Source organism: Leptinotarsa decemlineata, unplaced genomic scaffold (genome assembly GCF_025532065.1).
Source record: "Leptinotarsa decemlineata unplaced genomic scaffold, Ldec_3_MD MMD2_tig00000218_RagTag_RagTag, whole genome shotgun sequence".
In the NCBI taxonomy this organism is placed as follows: domain Eukaryota; kingdom Metazoa; phylum Arthropoda; class Insecta; order Coleoptera; family Chrysomelidae; genus Leptinotarsa; species Leptinotarsa decemlineata.
In genome coordinates, this window is record NW_027412545.1 from 1946285 (window position 1) to 1958524 (window position 12240).

The 12240-nt window shown below is 35.4% G+C and overlaps 1 protein-coding gene across 6 annotated transcripts in view; it reads left to right on the top strand.

The window, feature by feature from the left end:
* LOC111510663 (no mechanoreceptor potential C) overlaps positions 1–12240 on the top strand; it is a 53354-nt gene that overhangs the window by 40188 nt on the left and 926 nt on the right. The gene's annotated exons all lie outside the window — the stretch shown is intronic.

Genomic DNA, 12240 nt, shown 5'->3' on the forward strand with positions numbered 1-12240 from the left:
TCCTTCTGGTAGTTTCTATTTTTTTACTGTTCTGGATTGTGGATTGGTAGTTTCTGTATGTATGTGAATATAATTTCGAATATATTCCTACATAGATCTTTCCTGTTTTCATAACATTTTCAATACTCTGAATCAACTAGTAAAATAACAGATTCATATTCTAAACTATAGAAGTTTAGTACTATGTATATTTGAATTTAAATTTATGACTCGTTAATTTCTTCTTCTCAAATAGAACCTCAAGTCTGAAATAAGTTCATGCAACGATCAAAATATGGTAATATTTTTATTTCTTGTTTATCGGATAAACTCGCAATTTCCACTTATAACGAAATTAGGAATTCATAGATGGAATTACGAGCATTAACAAAAAGAAATTGTCACCTTTTTGTATTATTCAGTTCAGATGTAACAATAGCTTTCGAATAAAGCGAAGAAATCTTTTGCAATCATGATTTATTATATTTAATTTTTTCTAGTTTATTGATCAATTTGAGGAAATAATCCCTATATAGTTTTCTTGTATGACATGGCGTAATAAGGTACCGATGCTGTAGTTGCTGAATATTGATTTCTTCGAATGTTATTCCAGGACTCTCATTTTTCAAAGCGTACCTCAGCCACGTTCCAAAGGCCGTCAACCATTCCAATAATCAACCCTTTTGGGCAAAGGTACTTTTTGAATTCGTTTTCGGTGTTTCTCGATGTGTTGATATAATATGCTGACCGATACTTACGAACGTAAGTAAGGGTACGAACACAGTGGAATCATCCTTGTAGTCTAGACGTTAGCTTATTTCCTTGCCACCAGATAACTGTAAATGACGTACTGGTGCACCTAGTAGAATCTAGCAGGTTACCTAGATGAGCGATGTGAGCCTGAATGGAAGCTAAGAGATATGTGAAGGGTACAACACACAATGGAGCCGGGGTGGGCGCATACTGACATACTGGCTCACTAGATTAGCGCTTGACCGAATACGTTGACGCTCACAAGCTTAGTCGCTTGTTGTCGACCATTTCAAAGTTAATACTACCCCTATAGTCAATATATGCTGATTAGGATGATCAAGATGGGCTTGGTTCCATAGCGATTTTTTTTTAACGTCTTCCCAACAAGTCTTTCCACGTTCATTGATTGTGTTACGACAAAAAATGTTGCCCTACCAGAAGAAACCAAACTGTAGTAATAACTGTGTACAAATATTTCTTCTACAGTGCGTTGTCGGCAGACCAGTGGCAGACGTAGTGACGGATCCCAACTGCCTCATGCACTAGTCACTCCACCTAGCTCAGAGATATGTAAGAAATCGGGGAAAGGATACCACATAGTGGAGCCAGGATGGACGCATATTAGTACTCAAGACTAAAAACTCGCATGATAGTTTAGCAATTGGCTGAAATAGGGGAAACACGTTAGCGCTTATAAGCACAGAAGCTTATTTCATATCGACATTTTACAATGAATTCAACCGCTTCGCCAATATACGTCAAGGTGGATCTGGTTTCAGAGCGGAACTTTGTTGAACACATCCACAACAAATGTTCTTGCAACCATTGAGTTCAACAAAAAATACTTTCTACTAAAAAACACAGACAGTGGCAGTGGCAGACAGTGACAGACGTAGTGATGAACCCCAACTGACTCATGCACTAGGCATACGACCTATGTATGTAAAGAATCGTGGTAAAAACTCTTCTAGCTCCCATCAAGGCTCACAGTGCTCATCTGGGAAACCTGTCAGACTCTACTGTGCACCGGTACGTTGTTTATAATGAATAGATTGTTATGTCGTGGCAAATGAGTAAGCAAGCCACTAGCATTCATCCCAGCTCCTCTGTGTTCGTACCCTAATTATTCTTTTAGTTTCCATCTGACTCACTGCGCTCATGTAGGTAACCTGCCAGGACCTACTGTGCACTAGTCTATTATTTGAAGTGGAAAGATTATTAGGTGACAGCAAGCGAGTAAGTAACCATCCGGGCCACTAGCGCTCATCCCGGCCTCACTGTCTTCGTACCCTTACACAGATTCTTCACATAAGGCGAGTTTTCGAATTCAACAGGAATTTTCTGATGGATTCAATCAATATAAGCGTACTAACGATTCAATAAATGAAGCCAACAGATCAATCGGTGGTCATATCGGTAAATTTGATTATCGTCCATAGCTTCAAATTAGTTGGAATACCTTATACATGGTCAGTTAGCATCCACCACTACCAACAGTTCGCCAGCAAATGTAGTCGAGGCAAACTTTGTACGCAGCAGGGATGCCACTTTTATCACTTCTGTAATGAATCTTGTTACTATTATATATTTTTTACTGGGTTGGTACGTCGAAATACCATCTATTACGTTTTCGTAATTGGATCATCCTGATTATCTTACTACTGTTTTCAAGTACATTTTAAAATCTCATGTCAAACTTTGATTGATCTGTGTATCAAGTTCAGTCCAAAGATTGTCTAGGCATGGAGAATGTGCACATTCAAAAGTTGCAAAATCACTGAATTTGTTACTAAATCATCTTAACTCTAGTACGAAAATGAATAATTGAGTGACAATCCTGATAAGCAGTGACTATTGTATTTGTGTTTTTTGATAGTGATTTATTTTTGTCGATACCAAATCAATGGATGAGGAAAGTCTTATTGACTCATCTAAGTATGCCAGTATACGCCCATCCTGGCTCTACTGTGTACGTACTTCATTTGACAAGTAGCTGAGCTAGATTCATGTTGCTCCATGCTTCCTCAATGTCTCATGCTTCTTCTAGAATTATACTTTGATCTAATTGAGATATCGTAAAATGCATAGGAGTTTTCACAAAACTTTTCGCAGTCAATATCTACTATATTATTATTGTTGACCTGATCTAAAGAAGTAGTCTTGTGGAATGAGTTCAGATTATGATAATTTTTCTGTATGATTGTGACCTGATGAATTGGTTGATTTTGATTGTCTTCAAATTTTATTCCAGTACTATAATTTTTCAAGGCGTATATCAGTTTATGTACTTACGATTTCTTATTTTTATACTCAAGTGATTTTAGGATATCTCATTTTTTTTAAATCATCTACGAGAAAAAAAGAAACAATCGCTTCGAACACCGAAAGTTAACAAAAAATAATAATTTTCTGCTGGTTCATAGTCTAGTGTATTACAAAAATGTAAGGAAGATTTTCAAAATCAAGTTTTAGAGGAGTTGATGAGTGACAGCAACAGCAAATAAAAAAGTACATATTTCCTGAAAAAACTGAAAATGTTTATCTGTCAAATGTTCAGAAGTGTATTAAGCACTGAACATGTCCAAAAAAATTCAGCTTGACTCTTTTGTTGTATAATTTTCACCCACTTTTTATTACAAACCAGCTGGATGATACCGCAAGAATCTGAAATATTGCAACCCTGAACCAATATTCAACTCATTCATTTAACGTTCAAACCCCCAATTCTATGGCAACAGTAACTCATAATCTTCTCAAACCTTCTATCTAAGTGATCTTTCTGTAAAAAAACGAGTTCTCTTGAATATTGAAAGCAGTTTTAGCGTGAGAATTTCTGTACTATTTGGACTCTAACTTCGATCTTTCCGACTTCTATTATTCACATCCACAGATTAAATCATTCTCATATTTTGATACTCTATGTGCATTGCGTAAATAACTTTTGTCGTTCTTCTACCGCTCTCGTGTCCATATTATTCAGCGTACAATTTTCTACATCACAAAATCAGATCTTTAGAAAGTTGTTTTACCAGAACTGTTACACCAGAACTGTACCTAACATTGTTTCAACACATAATTCACTATCCAAGTTGGCGTCATTAGAAGAAGTAATAGTGAAATGTTTAACTTGACCAACAACCTGGCAGGTTAAATGCTCGTCGAGAAAAGGTATGTTACAAAGTGCTGATGATCAGTGTATCAGTGTTGAATCCCCTTCTTAGGTATTGTTTTAAATGAATAGTTAACATGTTTGTTTGATAATAGGAAAACAAAAACCATGTATCTAGGACACATCTTCATTATCTTTGATAATGAAGAAGTTGAAGATTCTATCGAGTCCGAAAACTTTAGTACTTTTTCTATTTTGTGGCACTCTTCGTTAAATGACGAAAATGATATCTGTCAATTAATAAAGAATTTGCGTTGATTTGATCTTCTCGCAAAATTGAATCAAAGGTAACGAAGGCACCTTCAACTGGCCTTTCTAGACAAAGAGGATGTATATACCCAAATGAATCATTTATTTTTTTCAGTTTTTCTATTACCCTTCTTAGGTATAATGAGATCAGGATGCTATACTGCCCAATACATGGCGGTAACTGATAGTTAGCGTGAAAGTGAACACAATTCAGTCGGCTGTGAAGAAAAGTTCAGTAATGATCATCGTTTCTTTTCTGAAAGGGGTCCTACCGTTTGGATGCGAGGGAGAAGTTTTTCACCTAAACAGAATAATATGCGTGCCAACACAACTGTGAACAAGACATCTTGAGTATGCTCCTTTTCAAAAACGACCTATTGAAATGTTACTTCAATGAAATGTCGTACACTTTTCACATTTCCTTCTAATATCATTTCAAGTTGAGATTCCCTAGAGCTAACATTATCAACTCAACTCTAGAAATTTGAAATCACGATGTTTATAGCAATTGTAAGAGCCTGTCAGCCATTGGTGTGGACTCTTCTGATCTGGTTTCCGCAAAGGATCAATTTACATAATCCTTGTTTCACATTATCTACTTTCACAGATTGTTATGTAATTTTTTCATATTGAGTTCATTTCCTATCTTTCTTCTTTCAGTTTCGAATGTCCTTCCTATTAATATCATCGCATCTGCATTCCAGCATTTCTCTTAGCCTCGTATTTTTAGATTTTCATTTCAGAAATTCCCTTATTGCCTCTACTCGGTTTTGGTCATGATCAAACCATGTCAGTATTTGAGCCTTCATGAATCGAACAATGTCTTCTCCGTTCCTAATTCAGTACTGAATAATCGCCAAGATATTCCTTTTTGGATTTTTTTGGTTTCACTATTTTCCTGAAAATATTTCTTCTAGAATTCTCAATTCACCTTCGTCTTTGTTGATGAAGCACATTGTCTGATACATAGGTTATGACAGGTATAATTGCTTCTTTGTATATTTTTATTTTGGTATCTCTACTAATGTCCCCGTCTTCAATATCTGTTGGTATTTCCTTTAAGTTTTATTTCCCGCACGTATTCTTTCATTCATATCTGCGGTGCTATTATTTGTGCACGCAACTATTCCTCGTAACTAATTAAATCTTTCTACTTTTTCGAATGCGTATTTCGCAATTTTTATATTATCTATAAGCCTATTTTTTTTCACTTAAACATGTGTTTCGTCTTTTCTTGATTTATTTCAAGTTTTTTGATTTTTGCTTCATCTATAAGTATCTTCAGTGCCAAGCCAAGCTTTTTTGGTTCTTGTCTCATAACAATTAATCCTGTTCAAATTTCCACCAAAAATTTAGCATTCATCTTGATGACTGGAATTGGAAATCCCTGGCGTTAAATGAATCGATTGAAAACACTTTTCACCCACCAGAAGAAAAGTGCTGCCTCTCGTCGCGCGTTTCGCTAACCAAGTTAGCAACATCAGGATCAAGCATCTACAAGCTATGCTAATGTTTTTATATGCATATACACGAATTAATATATTGCATAACGATTGATATCTAATATTTACCTAAGATGACTAAAACTACTCCTTACAAGCATCATGAGGGGCAGGCATCATTAAACAATGTTAATGTTTTCCTATGCATATACATGATTGTGTGCATATTGAGGGTCCTAATACTATGTTATCATCCTATTTTTATTTACTCCCTGACTGATTTATTATTTCTTCAATTCCTGTAATTATGTACAAGTGCCAACAATAACCTATTTAGGAATTTTTTTAAAACCAAACACAAGCACAACATAAAAATCCTTGAGGCGTTCTAAGAGCGGTGCCTGTGCAAAATTATTTCCACTTGGAAAAACATTCTAAGAGAGTTTATTCCACATAAAAGCAGTTCTCCAAATGAAAGAGTTCTTGAGGAGTGATGTTCGAGGTGTACTGAGTTGAACCTCAAAATGATGAACAGCCATAATCCGTCGTGTATTTCTGATATGAACCGCTCTTGGTGAAATCAAATGTGCCAAATCACTTGAACACTTCCCGAGAAAGTATCTATAGAAGAGAGACAATTTCCCAACCTTTATTCGATGTTCCAGACTATCAAGTGATGTTCCCGTCTCCAATTAGGCGGATGGCACTTTCCTGAATTGAATCCAACAGCTTCAGGATATGCTCAGAGGCGGAGATCCATACATGAGAACAATAGTCCAAAGAAGGTCTGATCTGAGCTTCATTAAGCATATAAAGCTGAGGTGTGTACAGTTTTCTGATTCGGAACAGTATTGGTTCCAAGCTTTTCAGAAGCAGTCTTCGCAATTCCAGCGACATGATTGTGCCATTTCAACTCCTAACAAACTAATCGGTTCGGTTGTCTCCGGTTCGCAGATATTTATCTCTTTGGAGAAAACTGATGCCTGAGTTTTCGTGGTATTGAATTGAACCTGATTACTCTCACTTCAATTCGAAATCCTCATTAAGATATGCAACCTCCTGCTGCCGGTGAAAACGTGCATCCGCAGTCGATGTTCTGGAAACCAAATGGAATGACGAAACAAGTGTGCTGTCGTCAGCAAAGCAATATATTGGATTCTTGTTTTTTTTCCAATGAGTCGTTCCAGCAAACACTCATACCACACACGATCAAATGGAACCTTCATCACCGTTCATAGATTTCATTCCACATATTGAGATTTCAAAACGTTCGAAAACATTCATAAACTTGTACTCGTATGAAAGAACTTTAGATTTGTAGTATTTATCTTTCTGAAAATTCGAAGGTTCTCTAAATTTTCTGTTCCTGATAAACTTATCTACCATGAAGGTTATCTGTTACTTTCAGCTATCTCCCTGTAACTTTTATCTAGATATCATATATTTCTTTGCTCGAAGAGAACATAACCAGCATATAGACAAGAAAGTTCTGAACACTCTTATCGATGTTTCTCATTACTAGAACATCCAATGATCTGTTACTGAGACAAATTACAAAATCCTTTAACCTACTCTTTTTCGTTTCGAAAATGGCACATACATCATCCACGTATCGAATCCATGTTTCTGAAAAGTAATCCAACTCCTATCTTACTTCTATTTCAAACCTACCCATGAAAGGACAAAACTTGTTGCTCATTTCCTTACCCTCATGCTGCTTGTAAAGCTGTCCCATGCAAATTTGTGTGAGCTGAATGTATTCTTTCACAACTCCACTAGATAGTTCATTTGCTGTAGATAAAAGTAACTCATTCAAAGACTAATTGAAATTATTTCACAACACGAGCTATATCTCAATCACAATATATATGAAGTCAATAATTTAAAAAAGTAAAAAATAAAATAGAATACCTATGTGAAAGATGATATTCATCTATAGTAATTACATGAGACTATCAACCAGTAAAGATCGAAAACTTGAGATAAGTAGTTTTTTCAGTCATGGGGATCTCAGAGTATGAAAATTTTTTAGTTGTTAAATCCACGCAACTCAGTTCGCTGAAGCGCACCAGTTCTCTTGGACTGGATCATTACAAATTAGCTAAAAAGTATTATAATTATCAATATTTTATCTCTCAGTCACTATTTTTTCTATTCACATCTTTCAAGTGAGTTTTATTGTGGGATACCTCAAATATTGCAGTAATGGTACAATCGACTTGATGGTTATGACCGTAGTACATGCATACCTAGTGTTGTTTTCGTCTGTACAATAATTATTGCTTTGCTTGTGTATCTAGGTCTTTGTGCATATTTTTATTTCTGCATGATCACCTGTTGTCTCTGTGCTTATTCGCCTCTATTTTCAAACTGCTGAGATATTTACAGGAAACACTTCAAACGTTGAGTGACAAGTATGAGTCATTCTCAAAACGATTGTGTTATACAGGGTGGGGCACCGAAAACGAAACAGATCGAATATCTTCAAAACACATCTTTTCTGGAAAAAATGCAAAAACACGTCAATTTTTAATCCAAGGGGGATATCTTTCTATCATAACCTCAAGTGTCATACCTCTTCCCCCTCCCCTCGGTAACTATCACCAAAACAATTTGAATAGGGAAAGTAGTAAGTGTGACATATCGTTAAAAAAGTAATTTCATAAGGAATTCGCCCATGTCAATTTTAGCTACCTAACTTTCGATTTTGGCGCCTTCTTGCGGGAAAAAAACTGTACCGTATTCCAAATTATGATACTTCATTCGCAAGCTAATTTGACATAAATTCGGTGACAATGCATTATGGAGTTTTTCTAGGGAAAATGCAAGATGGCGGCTTCATAATGGCGGACAAGATTTGCAATTATGGTCCGATTTGATTCAAAATTAATAAGTGGTGGTTTTCAGGGTCGGAAATTATGAATTGTTTTCCAATGCAAAAAATCAAGATGGTGGCACCAAAATGGCGGACGAAACTTGTAATTCTGGTTCGATTTAACTCGACACCAAAAACGAATTCATCAAAACACGTGTGTTATGAACATAATGCAAAAACGCGTCAATTTTAAATCCAACGGGGACAAATCCTATCGTTACCTCAACTGTCATACTTCTGTTCCCACCCCTTGGTCACTCATACAATTTGATTAGGGAAAGTACTAAGTGTGACACAGCATTGAAAAAGTAATTCCATAAGGAATTCAAACATGTGAATGTTCGCTACTTAACTTTTCATTTTGGCGCTCTATTGCAGGAAAAACAACTGTTTCGTTTTCAATTCACATTTAGAAAGGTAGTGCGAACAATTCACGAAAAAAGAACAACAATTGAAAAAATAACATAATCCAATCATCGCAAACCACTTTAATTCACAGTAGATAATCAAAGTGTTCGCCATGAACTGCCATAAATAATGAGTATAAGTTATTCTCGAAACGCCGTCTGACATTTTTGAGCATTTCTGAAGTTATTTGATGACATTCGTACCTTTGGAATAACAATTGACTTACTAGGCCTATGTATTGGTATAATAAAAAACTTTGGATTTGAAATTGACGTGTTTTTGCATTATGTTCACAACACATGTGTTTTGAAGAATTCGTTTTCGGTGTCGGGTTGCATCGAACCATAATTACAAATTTCGTCCGCCATTTTGGAGCCACCTTCTTAATTTTTTGCGATGAAAAACAATTCATAATTTCCGAACCTGAAAAGCACCACTTTCCAATTTTGAATCAAATCGGACCATAATTGCAAATCTTGTCCGCCATTGTGAAGCCGCCATTTTGATAAACCCCAAGAAAAACTCCATAATGCATTGTCGCCGAATTTATGTCAAATTAGCTTGCGAATAAAGTATCATAATTTGAAATACGGAACAGTTTTTTTTTTCCGCAAGAAGGGGCCAAAATCGAAAGTTAGGTAGCTAAAATTGACATAGGTGAATTCCTTATGAAATTACATTTTTAACGATGTGTCACACATACTACTTTGCCTATTCAAATTGTTTGGGTGATAGTCACCGAGGGGTGGGGGAAGAGGTATGACAGTTGAGGTTATGATAGAAAGATGTTCCCCTTGGATTACAAACCGACGTGTTTTTGTATTTTTTTCAGAACACATGTGTTTTGAAGATATTCGATCTGTTTCGTTTTCGGTGCCCCACCCTGTATATGTCTACCACAAGATCCGTAAAGTTGAAATTGATAATGAAGGACACACATCAAACGTTTATTGCAGGTGGATTTGTATAAAATATAGATATCAACATAAGTTACCCCCATTAGATTTAATGGATGTAATGCTTATAAAAAGCCAGTGACTTAGATATTATTAATACTTATATTTTTCGAAGTTTTAGCTCATCTCAGACACAATATGTTCGAATTGAAAACATATACAAGAACTACTAGTAGGGTCCCTTTCAATTATGAAAAATGCGAGCTGGTCAGTTGTACGAGTAAATAATAAATTACGTAGGACTCACAATACAACTACTAAAGTTCAAATTGAAAGCATTATATTTTTAGGAGAGATCAATTATTGGGAAAGAAAGGTTTTGGCTTTCAACTTCCTTATACAAAAGAAAGTGGGAATCTTTCAAAGAAAGAAAGTAAGCAATCAATTTCAAAAAGGTAACTTAATACGTTCAGACACAAACTGGAAGAAAAAGCCCTTTCGAAACAGCTACCTACTTCCATATAAAAGAATACTTTCGAAACAAATGATTTTATTAGAACACTGAATCATCCAAAAAAAACCTTTAACTATTCGGTTCGTATTCCAAACATTCTTTATGGAATTGAACCAGGTATCATTCACATGATTCCTACACAATATAGTAAATGAAAGAGGTAAAATTTCACTTAGATGGAACAATGTCATCCTCACTGGTAGACACCCGATGTTTCGCCATAAACCACTTGCCTTATCGGCTCTTCAGTACCAAATCTGAATAACATTGTAAGAAAAAACAATCAATTCATTCATAAAATTACGACTTCATATCACGAATGAGTCTGAACTATGACGGTACGTAATGACAGTCACTCGCGTATTTGATTAAATTCCAGTCATAAGAATCTTGTTCAAATTGAAAGGGGTATATTTTTAGGAGAGATTAATTTTTGGGAGAAAAGGTTTTGGCTTTCTACTTCTCCATCTTTATACAAAAGAATGTAGAAATCTTCCAAAGAAATGAAGGGAGAAATCAATTTCAAAAAGGTAACTCTATAGAAAGATGTGTAGATGAAGAAGTAGAATGCCAAAACCTTTTCCTAAAAGCTACAAATAAATTTTGTTCAACCTAACCTTCTGCTGCCTGAAATTTTGATGCCAGATTCATAATAATGACAATTTTTACAAGATCTTTCATTTCAATCATCAATGAAGTCTTCATTTCAGTCAGAGAAATAAAGGAAAATTAGCTCCATTCTTTCAAAGAAGAACTCCTTCCTCACTGTCTAGAATAACCTCATGACCTGACTCCTACGTCAAGATTACTTGATGTTTCCTTATCTTAGAGATTATTTGTAACCCCATATCAGGAACGATGGATGACTCTTTCGATGGATTTCTGTGACAAATTCATGATTATATAAATGAATTCCAAAATCGCTGATATTGACAAACATCAGTTAAAAGGGTAAGGGAGCAGGTCTCCAATCCTGAACGAAACCAAGATGATCGGCAGGCTGATATTGACATGGATCTTAGTGAAATTTTTCATAATCTTAGTCTATCTGCACGTATTTCTCACGGTGTCATATATACTCTCTAGTATTTGTCAGCGGTTGCATTAGTGATGGGCTTAGCTTGCAAATTTGTGCACATCGGTCAGACTTCATTTTTTGAGATGAATTATTGTTAGGTTTTACAAAAACAAAAATATATACGAAGTAAGTTATTTTGTGACAATTTTCAATATACAAAAATATAATAACCAATGGAAATTGCATTGTATACATTCGAATATGTTTCAAATATATAATTTCAGTATCTTCCAATTTTTATGAACAAACTTTGTTCTGAATAAAAGAAACAATTATTTTGGAATTATAAAGTGTAATATGCCACCTCGCAAAACCTATCAACGATGTAGCGTGTTTGCTGGGGAGTCTTTTCTATGACTTTTCATGATTGTTTTTGGTGTCGTTGGCATCAACTGCTCAGTGTTGACAACCTTTGAGCACATTTTTTCAAAACCACGAGCAATAATTCATTGAACCATCCTAATGCATAAATGGACATTCAGCGACGAATACACATTTTGTCTGAATGGAGAAGTAAACTGATATAACTGTAGGTATTGGTGCCATTGGAATCCTAATACTATCAGGGAAACGAATATTCAGCATCTATAAAATTCAGTTTTTGGACAGGAATCTTTGAGAACAATCAATCATAGATTTTTCAGGAAATTGGAAAGGTATGCACAATTGAAAATAATGGCCTTTTCAATCTCCGGACTTGATCATACTTGAAGAGTAAGTGCGTGAGTGTTCAGTTGAAATCTAAGGTTTTCGCAAATGAGAGTGATAACTTTGAGTCAAGGCTATATCTTCGTCTGGCAATAAGAATAATTTATCAAGTGGACGATCTGAAAATGTTGGTTAATGGAAAAAACAGATTTCAACTGACATGGTCTGA